The sequence below is a fragment of the Castor canadensis genome, chromosome 6 (genome assembly GCF_047511655.1).
Source record: "Castor canadensis chromosome 6, mCasCan1.hap1v2, whole genome shotgun sequence".
NCBI classification, from domain to species: domain Eukaryota; kingdom Metazoa; phylum Chordata; class Mammalia; order Rodentia; family Castoridae; genus Castor; species Castor canadensis.
Window position 1 is genome coordinate 103,322,864 of NC_133391.1, and position 16,524 is coordinate 103,339,387.

The 16,524-nt window shown below is 34.4% G+C and overlaps 1 long non-coding RNA gene across 1 annotated transcript in view; it reads left to right on the forward strand.

The window, feature by feature from the left end:
- Positions 1 to 348: 348 nt before the first annotated feature.
- The window catches only part of LOC141423909 (uncharacterized), a 96,161-nt gene continuing 79,985 nt past the window's right edge, over positions 349 to 16,524 (forward strand). Inside the window, exon 1 of the long non-coding RNA XR_012448670.1 lies at positions 349 to 497. This is a non-coding gene — a long non-coding RNA (uncharacterized lncRNA). The remainder of the gene's footprint in view (positions 498 to 16,524) is intronic.

Genomic DNA, 16,524 nt, shown 5'->3' on the forward strand with positions numbered 1-16,524 from the left:
TGTAGTAATAGGCCCACGCATATGAGACATGCTACTCTATGATCTTTACCTTGGTTGTCTAATTATTTAAGATCTTTTGAATGTCCTCACTTACAGTATAAAGTTGACATAACTCCTAAAAATAAAATATCAAAGTCCATTTTCTTGACTTCAAGTAAAACTCCTTCTTAAATATTCTTTAGGGATACAAATCTGAATTAACTTTAAAGAGTTCCGTGTTAAGAGAGTTTAAAAAGATTTTCCTTCTGAAACTTTCCCATTATATAACAGCTTACTTTTCTGTGTAGGCATCCCTCCTCAGATCTAATCTAAACCCTCTGTACTACATTTTATTCTGTTCCTTTTGTTCTGGCTTCAGCAATGTGAAGAACAGATGGCCATCTTCTGTCAGTACATGAAGACTTTTTCTAAGAAACATTAAGCCTCCACCAGGCCTCACTTGTTAACACAAAAGTCCATCTCAGGACAGAACCTGGGACACACTTTGAAGTCATCAGGTAAATCTTGAAGACTAAGTTTCTTTTTTCCTTACATTCATCACTTAATATCTTCTATTTTTCTCAACCTTAGCTTATGAAACAAATTTCAGATATATAACTGTTAACCTTATTTAGTTAAAGGTGTAAATGACTACTAAAAGGTAAAATATAGGCTATTGGGAAAGTATCTTAATTTTAACAAAGCTTAATTTTCTTATATTTAGGCATTAATTGCAGAGTTACCATATGTCCAAATTTGATAAGTTAGATATGGGATGACAGAGAATCACTGTCAGCACCTCTGAAGTCATTCTGTACAGGCGATCAGTCAAAGTAATCCACCTATAATAGCTCATTTAGTTGTGATTCATTCAACCAATATTTACTGAGAATGTAGTGTGTGGTACTGAGAATCCAGTAGTGAATTAGACAATGTTTTGTAGATCATATATTCTTTGGGGTGTGGAAACATAGTAAACAAACCAACAAGAACAAAAAAGTGCCAGGTGTAAAAAAATGTTAGAGTAGGGTAGGGTGATATGAGAGTTACTAACTGCTTATTTCAGATCTGAGAATCAGGACAGACTTTTCATGGAGTGTAGACATTGGAATAGAGATATGGATAAAAAGAAAACAGACTTGGCCAAAGCCAATGAGGGCGAGTCATGCTCTGGGAGAGACAAGAGACAGTACCAGCCTGTAGACAGGGATGTTCTTGACATGTTAGAAAATCTGGATCTCACTGAAAAGAGTCTAGATGATGAGGTTACAGAGAGAAGGAGGGAACAGTGTGGAAACTTAAGATGTCATTCTAAATTAAGTGGGAAACCACTGGAGCCAGGTCTGATGCATTTTTTATTTTTTTAATGTCTATTGTGTGTTTCATAAAGCATAGAAGCTGGAAGACCAATTAAGATATTGACTATATGAAAGAAAAATAGTGAGTTGGGATAGGTGATGGTAAAAACATAGGAAAAGATTTCTTCACAAGGGAAGTTGGCAGGGCTTGTTGATGGGTTGAATGTAGAATACGACTGAAACATAAGAGTCAAGTGTAATGCGTAGGCTTAAGGGTTGACTAACTCACCTGTGATGGTTTTGTAATTATTAAGGGAAAAAGAAACAGAGCTAGAAACAAACCCAAGATTGTGTGAGAGTAATTGGGGTCATAGAATTTGAGGTTAGGCATACTTGACTTTAAAACCTGGCTTAGGTACTTCCTAGTTACGTGATCATAAATGGAGATCAGTATAAATACAGGATTATAAAAATGAAAAAAAACTAGACAATTTAAAAAGAGAATTTGGAATAGTGCATGATATCTCAAAATATTTTATATTTAAATTTGAGATGAGAATTTGAAATCTGCTTTTTCTTCCATTTTGTAAGTAGAAGTTTTCAGTTAATATATTATACTACCACCCCAAGATATCATTCCACATTGCAAATTTCAAAACAGAATTGTTATTATTGATGGATCCTTTAAAAAGTTACATTCCTTTAAGAGTACTATAGTACTTATTAAACCATAGCAATATGCTATTTCCTAAGGGCAAATTTGTATACTAAGATGTGTAACTGTTTTTAGTATTGTCCATACAAACCTTTGTAATTTACACATATTTATTATCCTATTACTATTATTCTATATTATTTTATTATTATATTTTCCTATGTGGTTATCCTTAGATAGACTAGGAACCACCAATTGCCCACTTTATTCAGATACTTTTTACCTTTTATTTTTTAAATGACATATCTAGTTCTTTGTGTATCAAAGTAACTTTTTGCAGGTTTGTTAATGAAAATGCTAGTAAGAACCCAGAAAGGAGGATAAATTGGATATACTTTTGCCTCTCAAGTAATCATGCTCTTAAACATGACACATTCATTTCTAGCTTGGTGGTTGTAATACTACTCCTGAGGGCATCCCTTGTACTTCACATGCTTTACTCATTCACATTTAATTCATTTAATATGATCAACTTATAAATATGAATGAGACTGTCAGAGAACCTACTATAGAAATACACATACTTAAATGCCTAATGCAAATCCTTTTAGTTAAGGTATAAAGTGATTCTGATGAGCTAAAAATTTCTAAATGAAGGTGGAAAATGACAATTCCCAAAATAAACAAGAGGTATTTGTGGTTGAAAACATTACAGGGTCCAAAATTCTGAGGAGAGAAATAATTTTATTTGTTTCAGAGAGAAACTATTTATCTCGGTTGGCCATCATCCTTTGAAACAACTATTTGGTTTTAATGGATATATATCTTGCCACTCTGCCATCAGTAATTTGAACAGCTTGAAATACTGTACGTCATCTTACATTGCTTTCTCTTTGTAGCAAACACAATCACTGGATTGTTTTTCATTGATTTAAAAACATTGACTTGCTGAAGTATGAGCCTGTGTGCAGTCATAATTCTTGTCTTTTCTTTCTCAGCAAAGCCGGTGATAATTCTTTGAGTTTTGAGCAGGTGTCATGCATCATATCCAAGTGCTTAATAAATGCACCAGAAGTATATTTTCCTTAAGGCCTTGTGTTTATCCCATTTCCATTTATCTTGTGAAATATCTTCAAATGCTTTTCTAAAATTCTGGGAAAGAGCAGATTAGCATTTCCACTTGGCAAGCAGAACTATAAGTATAAAGCCCCCTGTCTATTTTGACCTTAACCAACATTCGTGACTCCCAGCCTGTGCACCAAAGGGCCCTTGAGGAGTGATAGAGTTATTGGATGGGGCCCATCAAACCTGTCTGTGCACCAAGCATTTTCTTTGGGTAATCTAAATAACTGTGTCTAACATTAAAATATATTTTTCCTAAAAGCATATAAATGCTGCTGTGATCAGTAAAATACAAATACATATGAAAGTCATTCTGAATTCATGGTGACTTTTTATCATTTTATATTTTCTCAATTAATGGGTAATCCATTTGAGATAATTGTGTTTTTTGCATTGTAACTGAGTACTGGATGCATTAAATTTTATGAAAATATGATGTTATTGACCACAGGTATAGTCCAGAAATCAAATAATTTTTATCATGCCAATATTGTAAACTGGTACCAGCAATCTCATATTCATTTTGATTCATGGCATACTAATAGATTAACAATAACATAACTAAAAACAATATAATAACAATCATATTGAGTGTGGATGGTCATTTAGTTTTTACATCTTCTCCGTGAAGTAACTATTATTGTTTTTTTTGCATTTCCCTAAGAGGAAACCAAGACTTAGAGAACTCAAAGATATTGTCTTAAGACTCATGATTAACTAGAAGGTCATGTGGTCTTTCAATTCTAGCTTGTCCACTTGACTAAATTCCTTGCTCTGTAGACTCCATCATTACAGAGCAGCATGACAGACAAGACACACATATCAATGTTGGACTTGATTTTAGAAGGCATTGATTTATGCAAGCATGTTGAGACCAATTAATTATGATTTTTCAAGACATTTATTCCAGAAAGATTTGTCTATATACATGAAAACATGGATACTATGCAAACCAGACAAGTATCCCCTACTACTAAATCAGCATCCACCTATTAAGGTGTACAATTATGACCCACTATTTCAAATATCAAGAGAGCCCAAGAAAAAAAAGTAAAACAACCAATGACATGAAAAGGAGGAAAAAGCTACATGTAGTTTGTGAGCTTTAACTGAAAGATCTGGGGTATTATCAGAAACCCTGCAGATTTCTCGCTTAAATCCCTAATTCTTCTTGGAACTAGGTGCTAGCCTCAGTTACTCCTTCTCTTCCACATCCTTCTTCTCGTTATTCTCCCTTCCACTGTGGAAAATCCTACTGTTTGTTTACAATCCAGAGTTTTAAAGAGGCTGAACTAAAATTGGCTGCTTCTGGGACACCCCTGCCAATGGATAGGATCCAAATTGGCTCTGCCATGAAGAGGCAGCTATGCCCACATAAGGATATTTTGGCTTTGTGCTTCTGTCATCTTGGTGCCAAGCAGACAATCATCCAGGAGTGGGAAAATCCAGCCAGGGCAAATGTTTATAGCTCGAGTGGTCATCTGGTTGAAACACTAGTCTGAAGGAAATGCTATCTGGATGTCATATTTAGCTCCTTGTGGGAAACACTTAATAACATTGGACAAATCATTTAGTCTCTTAGCCCCAATTTGATGGGCAAGGACCATAGTATTACTTTCTGCCTAGGTATGATTTTTAAGTATTCAGTTTATTTCTTCCAGTGTTGAATCACCAGAGATTACTCTCTTTTTCTGATTCAAGAACAGGGAAATAACTCTTTGTAACTTCTTTAATGTTATAGTCAAATTTAAGAGCCTTCCCACCTTTAAGAAGAAAGACTTCTCTCAGGTGTCTCTAATAGGTTCACACATTACCTGAAAATGAGAGGACAGGGTGTGTGTACAAAAATCACATGTACAAAGCATATGTGTAAAACATAGACATATATACAGTATTTATGTAAAGATGTCTTTATCTAGACATTTCAGCATAGCTTCTAGTTAAGCCACAACTTTTATAGCAGGAAAGCAAATCAGATTTGACTACATTGGCTGTTTAAGTGAAGGAGCCACACAGATGGGAATGAAGCACAGACAAATTGCTTTTGGCTCTGCTTTCCTTTATAACAACATCGTATATTTTTAGTTTCTTTTTCTTTATGCGTTGTGCATGTTTCTGCCTCATATAGAAAGTTACTGCACATTGTCTTGATAAGTTTTGCTACCTTTTACTAGTAGTCCCATTTTAGCATTTCATTTACCTTTAAAATTTCTGAGCTAAAAGTATCACAGTGAAAGTGTATTGCTCAGGTGTAGATGGCAGGCAGGTAGAAGTAGTCCAATGACAAAGAAGTAGAGCTTATTAGTAGAAAAGATAATTTATGATTTGGATCTCAAGGTAGAGAAACATTTTTGGGTGAGGTAAATTTTCAAGATGGGTGGTCTGATACAAACTTCAGCTCTAAGAATCAGAATAAGCATTTTCTATGATAGACCCTGTATTAATGCAATGAACTGAGTGGTTCATTAAATACATCAGGTTATGTAATGTCCACATGAATCTTTCCAAGTTAACCATCTTGTTCTTGCTATCTTGAAATTTCAAGTAAATTGCAATAGTTACTAATTTCATATCCAGGATCCCAATTGTATTAGTTCCAGTGTCAGGTTGGAAAGAGTTAAATATGGTCCTGATTCCATCAAGTATTGCAGCAGGCTCTACCCATAGTTGTCTTTATCCTCTAGGATTGATCTGTAGGCAATAATTAAAGCCATATGATTCAAACAGTATAGCAATTTCTTAAGACTAGTCATCAAATTAACATGTGACCAACCAAGTACTTTCACTCCTAGGTATTCACTCAATACTTGTGTTTGTACAAATACTTGTTCATCAGTGTTTACAGCAGCAGTAAGCATTCAGCTCCAAATGGAAATAATCCAAATGTCCATCAATTGGCAAATAAATGAAGAAAATATGGTCTATCTATAATTTATCAATATAAGTTATAAGTTACTCACATATGAAAAAAACCCAGAATGCTCTCAAAAAACATGCTAAGTGAGAAAAGCCAGAGACCTATCATAGGATGAAACTAATATGAAATTTCTAGGAAAATCAAATCTGTGAAGAAAACAAGCAGATCATTTGTTGCCTGGAGTTGATAATATGAGAGGACACTAATTGTAAATGTCATGAAGCAATTTTTGGGGTGATGAAATATTTTAGATTGGTTGAAGGTGAGGTTTGCATAATGATGTACACATGCACATGTATATAAGAATCAATAAGATGATTCTCATGACAGGTGAATTTTGTGGAATATAGAGTCACCATGATAAGTCTATGGTTTTAAATGCTTATCTGTTTCCATATCTATTTCATTCCACTTTTGTAGGCTTTGTAATTTCATGGAAATAGTATATGTATGTGTGACAGCTGTCCTCTTCCCCAATATGTTCTACCTCTGATGGAATTTTTCTGTTTCTTGAATGTGCTGAATTCTTCTGTACACACTGTTACCCTTCTCTAGAAAGTGCTTTCCCACCATATTTCTCAAGGCTGGCTCTTCTGTCAGATTGCTGCTAGTCTTTCTTCCTCAGAGGTGGCTTCCCTGGCTTTATAGAGGAAATTCTTAGCTTAGCTCTTATATTTGTTGGTCTCTTTAAGTTTCTTTCATTGCATTTAATCTAAATTTGAGTTAGTTTCATTGATGTATGTGTACATGCTATTTACAGGTATATATTAGTCTTTTTTCTGATAGAAGATAAGCCCCATTTTCCCTAATATAAAGCATATATATATATATATACATATATATATATATATACATATATAAAAGATATTTACATGCATATTCCAGTGCCTGCTACAATGTGAGTGTTTAATATTTTGTGATGGATTAGTTAGTGAATTAATAAGAATATTTCCTCTATTCAGCCATGTGAGATTAGAAAAATCCTGAATATTTTAGGTGGGTTAGCATTCCAGTTTCCATCAATGATTTCTAGGGTCATGAATGGACTTGAGTCATCTAGCATATCCTGGAGTTTGTGGTGATATTCTGGAGTTTAGACCACATTCCAAGGATCTCTGAGCACGAGTGCAAATCTTGACTGGGTGGAGGATGCTTAGTATCCATGAAGGTCAGTCTAACTTTCTGAGTGTCATTGTAACTTTCCCTAGTCTATTTCCTAAAATTTCACATGATCCTAGGAGACATAAAAACTCCAGATTTTTTATTTACTGACCTGGAATTACTAGTTGCTAAATATTGTTTTTTGACACCTCATCAAGCACTTTAAAAAACCTATTTTTACAATTGAATTAGACCTCCCAATGTGAAAACCATAATACAGAAATAATGTACAGTAAACTCTGGCCTAAATAATGAGGCTTCCCCAAAACCTAATCTTCCTCTCAGGAAGTCACTTACATTCTGGAAAAAAAATCTCACTCATTACAATATCTGACAAAATAATATAATATAGTTTTAATAGCTATAGTTAATACATTAAGCATATGGTTTCTTTAATAATTGCTAATTTTTACATTTCTCACTACTAATTATTGTATTAAATCATTCAGACCTTAATTTGTTTTGTCATAAGTTTTTATTGATTACAAACCAAATGGTTATAGAGTTGAGACTTTTGCACTTCTCACATGAGCTTAACATCACTGATATAAAACTGCTATGTGTTGTAATGGTTTATTATCATATTATTTTTGGTAACTTAATTTTCCTGTGTAAATTGTCTCAATTTAGCCATTCCACATGTTAGTTTCAAAGCATATTTTAAAATCTTAGCAAAGCTGTTTAATGTAATTTCAGCACCATTTTAATAACTGATGGTTATAATTGTAAGCTGTCCTTGGCAGAATACAGGATAACTTCACTAACACTATCATGTATATAAACTGGGCAGTTGTCATGGGATGATTCAGAAGACCCCCAAGAAATGTATTTTTTTTGTATTGGAATGAACAGCTGTTAGTTATTTTAAGGTATGTAAATATGTATTAAAGGTCTGTGTCTCTGTGTAAAGCAGGGCATGATTTGTGGGGCCTGACTGTGGTAGTAGAAATAAAGTAACCTTCTGATTCCAAGGGCTTTGTAAAAATTGTGTATATTTAAGGTTTACAACTTGATGATTTGATGTACATACTATGAAATAATTGCCACGATCAAGCTCTTTAACTTATCTATTACCTCACATATTAATTTATTTTGTGGTGGGAAAACAAGATCTACCTTGTTAATAAATTTTTAAGTATATAGTAATATGTTATTATCTATACTCACTATGTTATCCATTAAATATCTAAATTGAATCATCCTGCATAACAGATACTTTTTACTCCTAGACCAATATATCTCCTTATATCTCTCTCCCACAGCTCCTGTATTTTTCATAATTTATTTTTAATATTGTTGTGCTGGAGGTACATTGTGACATTTACAAAATTTCTTAAAATGTATCATAATTGAATTCACTCCCTCCATCATTCTCCTTTATCCCTCCTCCCCCAATTCCTAGAATAATTTCAACAGGTCTCTCTTTTTTTTCATTTGCACATATGTATGCAGAATATTTGTACCATATTTACCCTCTGACTCCTTTTTCTTATGTTCTCATCCTCCCACCAGTATCCATCCCCCAGACAGGACCTGTTTTGCTTTCCTGTTCTCGAAAAAAATGGCATTTTTGTTTGTTTAAGATAGCTATATAGGGTGTTTCATTGTGACATTTCCATGTGTATATGTATTATAAACTGAATTGGCTCATCCCCTCTATTTTTCTTCTTTCTACCTTAGTCCCCTTCTTATGGTGATTTCCACTGTTTAAAAAGTCTATATTCATTCTTGCATAGGAAGTACATTAATCATATTCACCTTCTTAAATTCCTTCTTTTACCTTCACTCTCTTGAATGTGACCTTTTTTCCCATAATATTGCTTGTATTTATATTAGGTCTATATTCCACATATGAGATAAAACAGAAAGTCTTTGGTTTTCTGAACTTGTCTAACTTCACTTAAGATGATATTCTCCAGTTCCATTCATTTACCTGCAAATGACAAAATTTCATTCTTCTTTACTGCTGAATAAAATTCTATTGTTTATAAATACCACATTTTCTTAATCCATTCATCAGTAGTAGGACAGTTGGCTGTTTCTATAGCTTAGCTATTGTGAATAATGCCGCAACAAACATGGGTGTGTAGTTGCCTTTATTGTAACCTGATTTACATTCATTTGGGTATATCCCTAGGAGTGTTATTATCTGGCAGTTCTATTTTTAGTTTTTTGAGGACCCTTCATATTATTTTCCATAGTGGTTGTATTAATTTAAATTCCCACCAACAGTCTATGAGGGTTCCTTTTTGTCTACATCCTTGCCAACATTTGTTGTTTGTGTTTTTGATGATAGTCATTCTAATAGGAGTGAAGTGGAATTTTAACATTTTGATTTGCATTTCCTTAATGGCCAGGGATGTTTAGCATTTCTTCATTTGTCTTTTGGCCATTTGGACTTCTTCCTTTGATAAAGCTCTGTTCATTTGCCCATTTCTTCATTAGGTCATTGATTTTGGGGGAAGTTTAGTTTTTTTAGTTCCCTGTATAGTCTGGTTATTATACATGTCAGTTGTATAGTTGGAAAAGATTTTCTTCCATTCTGTGGGCTGGCACTTCAATCTGGTGACCATTTCTTTTGTTGTGCAGAAGCTTTTTAATTTCATGTAGTCCCATTTGTCAATCCTTTCTCTTAGTTGCTGAGCCATTTGAGTCCTATTTAGGAAGTCCTTGCCTATGCCTATTAATTCCTGCTCTTTCTTGTACTCCAGGTCCTATATTTTAAAGCATGAGTATTTTGGATTCCACATATAAGTGAAATTATATAGTATATATCTTTCTCTGTGTGTCTGACTTACTGCAGTCAGCATAATGTCTTCCAGGTACAACCATGTTACTGCAAATAGCAGGATTTCCTTCCTCTTTAGGGAGGATTAATACCCATGTATATGAATGAATAAATGTAATATTAATTATAGAAATATTTATCTTTATATAAATATATATAGCACAATTTCTATATCCATCCTTCCCTTGTTTGACATTTATATTACTTGCACATTTTGACTATTGTGAAAAATAGTACAATGAGCTTAGGAGTGAAAGCATCTCTTTAAGATCCTGATTTTAATTCCTTTAAATAAATACACAGAAGTAGAATTGCTGGGCCATATGGCAGTTCTGGTTATAAATTTTTGAGGGACCTCCATGTTTTTTATAAAGGCTGGGCCAAAATGCATTCCATTTTTTCTCATTAATGCTTGTTATCTTTTATCATTTTTATTCATGACCACTTATAATGTGATTTTAACTTGCATTTCCATGATGATTAGTGAAGACAAAAATTTTTCTTATGCCTAATGGGTATGTGTATATATTTTTTTGGAAAAAGTGATCCTTTGCCCATTATGAAATAGTGTGGGGTTTTGTTGTTGTTGTTTTCTTTTTCTATGAGTATGAGTGACTCCTTACCAGATACATGGTTATCAAATATTTTCTCCTATATTACAGATTGCCTTTTTGTTGATTGCTTCTTTTGCTGTGTGGTCTTCTTTTTTAGTTTGATGTAATCCCATTGTTTATTATTGCTTTGTTTTACTTTAGTATCATATCCAAAAATTCATTGCCATGAATAATATCATGGAGGGTTCCCCTGTTTTCCTTGAGGAACTTTATGGTGCCATAAAGTTTTGTGAGTGATGTAATTACATTTTTTTCTGCATGTGAGTGTTCAGTTTTCCTAAAAACATTTATTAAAGAGATTATCTTTTCCCCTTTATGTAATCTTGGTACCTCTGTTGAAGATTAGTTGACCATATATGCATGGGTTTGTTTCAGGGCTCTCTAGTCTAGATGTCTGTTGGTTTTTGTATCTATTGTTATGCCAGTGCTACACTGTTTTGATTACTACAGCTTTGTAGTAAGTTTGAAATTAGGAAGTGTGATATCACTAGATTTCTCCTTGTTTGTTTTGGCTATTTGGAGTCTTTTGTAGATCTTTATGAATTTTAGAATTGCTTTTTTTTTTTCTTGTGGGAAAAAAGTACCAGTGTTTTTCTGTATCTATTTAGATGATCATATGAGTTTTTTTTTCTATTTCATTCTGCTAACACATTCTTATAGAATCTCAGCAAGCAATAAAGAAAAACAGACAATGCATAAAGAAAATGAGATATTTCTATAAAGAACTGGAGACAACTTAAACAGATTTTCTGGAGCTGAAAATGAAATAACTGAATTGAAAAATTCATGAGAACTTCAACAGCAGATCTGATCAAGTAGAAGCATCAGTGTGCAGGTCATTTGAAATTATTTAAGCACACAAACAAAAATCAAAAAAGAATAAAAATTAGCAAAGAATGACTAAAAATAATTTTTAAGACACCAAGGAAAACAATGTATTGTGTTACAAAAGGAGGAGAGAAAGAGAGAAAGGCAGAAATGTTATTAATATGTAGAAATTAAATGGACTCTTGAGTACCCAATATATTAGGGAAGAAAAAAAATTATCTTGAGGAAACATGGAAACATAACATCCCAAAACTTATGGGATATTGCAGAAACAGTTTTGAGAGTGAATTTCACAGTGATAAATACCTATATTAAGAAAAAGATAAGTGTCTCAAGCTAAACAACCTAGATTTATACCCTGGACAACTTGAAAAAGAACAAAACCACTAAGCCCAAAATTAGAAGGAAAAAGTAATGACCAAACAGAAATAAATTAAATAGAGACTAGGAAAAAACTCAATGAAATTCATATTTGGTTGTTAAAAAAAATACTAAACTGAAAGATCTGTAGCTAGATTAACTATGAAAAAAATGCAGAAGGCTCAAATCAAATTAGAAAGAAAGAGGGATCTATGGCCATACCACCCTGAACACGCCCGATCTCGTCTGATCTCGGAAGCTAAGCAGGGTCGGGCCTGGTTAGTACTTGGATGGGAGAAAGAAAGAGGGATACTATAACAAATACTACAGAAATACAAAGGATCATGGGACCACTACTTACATGTATGCACCAACCAATTGGATAACCTCTGATCCTCTCTGATTATTCAGTTGTGCTTATCCCCTCAGTGATTTGAGTGGAGCAAGGCAGAGTGGTCTTCCTTCTTCTCCTTCTCCTCTTCCTTCTCAGTCCTTTGAGACAAGGTCTCACTATGAAGTGTAGCCTGACCTTGAACTCATAATCATCTTGCCTCAGCCACTGAGTACTACAATTGTAGACATTGCACTACCACAACCTGAACAGAAATGGTCTTCAGTATTCTACAAGGTTGGGAAAACTGAACACACCATCTGTTCAGACTTTCCCTGTGGAATAAATTGCAGGACAAGATGGTCTCTCTTGGCCACTGAGTGTGCCATCTTGGGGAAGAAGCAACACAGGAAAAATGAAACCTTCTTTTCCCCTTCAGTGTATCTATTCTCAGATGTTTTGTTTGGGTGGAGTACACTACTCTGTTTTCTGAGGCTGCCCCATTTCAGTCTCACCACTTTTTGACACCATAATTTTTATGTGCTAATATTTTATTTGAATAAGAGTTCTAAAGAAGCAGTGTAAGACTGTGATAAGGAAGATGGATAATGATGCAGACCAGACTGCTCTCTTGTAAACTGACATGCTAGTTTGTCACCTAGGAATATGAATGCTAAGTTTCAGGAAACACTAAGTAGTTCAAATGTATTCAGAATTCTGTCAAGCAAGGGCTGTTTTTTCTCCCACACCTCTTGTATTATTAAAGGCTTCAAAGTAAATGGTGTCTTTCTTGTGTCTTATTCCCTTGTTCCTTTTTAACTCTTCCCTACTTTTAAAGATTTTTCTATGAAACTATTTATGATTCCTTTCCCGTCATGGTCATCTACAGAAGCCCCTCATTCCTTGGGTCTTTTCACTTCTGTCTCATTGTCATTCTTACCAACACTACTCTCTGCCATTCTTCTTAGCAATTTCAATACTCACATTGATAATGCTGGTAGGCATTGAGCTTCTTGTCCTCTTCTTTATTAATCTATTCCTCTATCTCAGATATCAACTTCCAAAGACATATCAATTAGCATACTTGATCCAGAATCTCATCTTTATATTCTTCTCAAACTCAGGCCCTACACCTTGAGCCTCTTCATTGCCCCTTTTTTGTGATGGGTTTTCAAGATAGGGTCTCGGGAGCTATTCTCTGATTTTGTAAAAGAAAAAAGATAAAAGAAAAACATGACATTTTTGCTAGTTTGAGATAGCTATACAGGGAGTTTCCTTGTGTTGTTTCCATGCATATATGTGTTACAATCCCAATTTGTTCATCTCCTCTAGTCTTCTTCACTCCTCCCTAGTCCCCATCCCATGGTAGCCCCAGCCAGTTTAAGATTTCTATATATATTCCTGTACAGAGAGCACATCAAGCATGTAAAAGTAAAGTTTAAAAAATAGAAGTCAGGTATATTAAGTAAATCTAGGATGAGTAAGTAGTGGAATGATGTTTAAACTCAGTCTACTTTGTGCCTCAACCTAAGCAGCTCAACTTCTATAAGGATAGGACTTATGCTGGTTCATTTCACTGTAAATTCATGATAATTTCAACTAGAACTTTAGAGCTGTCAGGCAGACCTAAATGTCCTTAGTCTGCTTTATTTTTCCCAATACATCTATTCTCTTCTCAAGTGTAAACCCCTTCTTTACCCTCAATTTCTGCTGATTAGCTTGGTTAAATTGCTCTGAGATCATGGAAGCAATCAGCAAAAATTTTTCTCAATATCCTGTCACCATGTGCATGGATAGCCACATACCCTCTCCTTAATGTGAACCAGCTGATTGTGCTTCTGTGACTACCCAGCACCTCCAATATTCACTAGATCCTCATCCAAGTTGGTCTTTGCCTCTGTTGTAGCCCTGTTTTCCTTCTTACTGAGTCATCTCCAGTCCTTTAATTTCTCCCATTAAATATGCAGGGAAAAAAGTACTTTTGTGACTAATATTCATCTCCAGCTTCTTATGTATTCCTGTGTTCTCTTTCCTTTACAAATAAACTTTCAAAAGAGTTGCCTGAATAGACTGTATTTAGGTCCTCTCTTCCCATTTTTCTATTGTTCTCATAGTAAGAGAATTTTAGATCTATAACTCATAAAAAGTAACTCCTTCCTTCTTCAAATTTGTTCACATGACTTTAAGACAAGAATTCTTTCAGTTCAATTTCTACATCTCTAGTTACTCCTAAATGTATGCTTTGAAGTCTACAGAATACATCTTTATTGATCTGCACTCCCTTCTTTAGTTATATGATGTAGCCTTGAAGCTTGAAAAACTCCATCATTTTTACTGTTTCAGACAAAATGTTTGCATGTATCTTTGATTTCTTTCTTTCTTACACACATAGAAAACTGTGGAGTTCCTGTTGGTTCTACTTTAAACATAAAGTAAAATTCTAGAATTTTATCACCTGTGATGTCCTTCACTTCTACCCCTCCAACATAATTTCTTCCCTGCTATAAACTTGCCCCTGCTCTTACTGTTTTTGTCTTTATTCCCCTACAAATGATTCTTAAAATGGCAGCCAAATTAATTCTTTGTACAAACTCCTCCACTGGTTTCATATAAGATTCAGAGTAAAATCAAAGCCCTATTATCTTAGCCCATTCTTACTACAGTAACAAAAATACCGTAAGTTGGGAACTTGTAAATAAAAAAGATATTTATCATGGTTCTGGAGACTGGGAGGTCTAAGATCAAGGTGCCAACACACTCAGTGCTCTGGTGAGGGCTACTATCTTCTTCGAAGGTGGTGCTTTTTGTCCTCGCATGACTAAAAAGCAGAAAGGACAAAAGGGCTCTCTATTGCCCAGAAGCACATTTAAAAGGTTGTAAATTCCATTGATGAAGACTCCACAATCATGACAGTATTAAGAGGTTCCATTTTTACCTCTTAATACTATCAAACTGGAGTTTCAGTTCCAACATTTAAATTTAGAAGATAAACATACATTTAAACCACAGTGCCCATGAAGACCCCTATTAACTGGTACATGCTAGCTCACTCACTGAATATTTTTCTGTAGTCTATCCTTTATCCACTCTGTGCCACACTGGTCTCCTTGTTATTCCTTGTACACGTAAGTTATTTTTTGCTTCACAGATTTTATCTAACTTTTACCTTAATCTGTATCAGTTTTTTCTTCAAAATACTCTCATGGCTTATTCCCATATAACTTTTTTTTTTCTGGAAAAGTATCAAGTTATCAATGAGACCTTCTTTGACTACACTTTGTATAATAAACTTCCTCACTGCAGTTTTAAAATCTATAGTACTTCTCAACATACTAAATATTTACTTATTTTAAAAGACTTACCACCAGAAGAGGTGAAATTCCTATAAATAGAAAATGTTCTGAAGTTTACTATTTCTCCATCACTTAGAAGTTGAAGATGAAAACGACACAAAAGAAATATCTGTTCAATGCATTAATGAAAGAAGGAGCCTGGAAAAACTCATATATACAATAATCTAAATCAAGAATAAAACTAATAAAGTTATTAATGGCAGAATTTTCAACAGGACTAGAGCTAGTGCTAGAAATCGTGATAATACAGTTGAAAGTGTAGTGTGTGAGCCATTAAAACTAAATGCCATGAAAGCTGCATAGATGACGGGCTGCTAGAGACTGTTCACAGACACTGCCCATAGGAAATTTAACTAAAGGAAGAAGGAAGGGAGAAGACTTTGAGAATAACCACAGTATGACCCAGAGTACACTCAGAAATATGAGATATGAGAGGATTCAAGTCAAAAGCTAAGATTTAGTCCTTCAGAAAACTAGATCCCATAATGCATTGAAATATGAGTTGGTCAAAAGAAATGGTCTCTAAACTGAAGAAACCACCCACAGAGTGGAAGAAAATATTTGCCAGCTACACATCAGACAAAGGACTGATAACCAGAATATATAGGGAACTCAAAAAACTAAACTCTCCCAAAATTAATGAACCAATAAAGAAATGGGCAAGTGAAGTAAACAGAACTTTCTCAAAAGAAGAAATTCAAATGGCCAAAAAATGCATGAAAAGATCTTCACCATCTCTAGCCAAAAAGGAAATTTAAATCAAAACTATACTAAGATTCTACCTCACCCCTGTTAGAAGAGCCATCATTAGAAACACCACCAACAGCAGGTATTGGCGGGGATGCGGGGGAAAAAGGAACCCTCTTACACTGCTGGTGGGAATGCAAAATAGTACAACCACTCTGGAAAAAAATTTGGAGGCTTCTTAAAAATCTAAACATAGATCTGCAATATGATCCAGCAATCCTACTCCTGGGGATATACCCAAAGGAATACGACACAGGTTACTCCAGAGGCACCTGCACACCCATGTTTATTGCGGCACTATTCACAATAGCCAAGTTATGGAAACAGCCAAGATGCCCCACCACTGACGAATGGATTAAGAAAATGTGGTA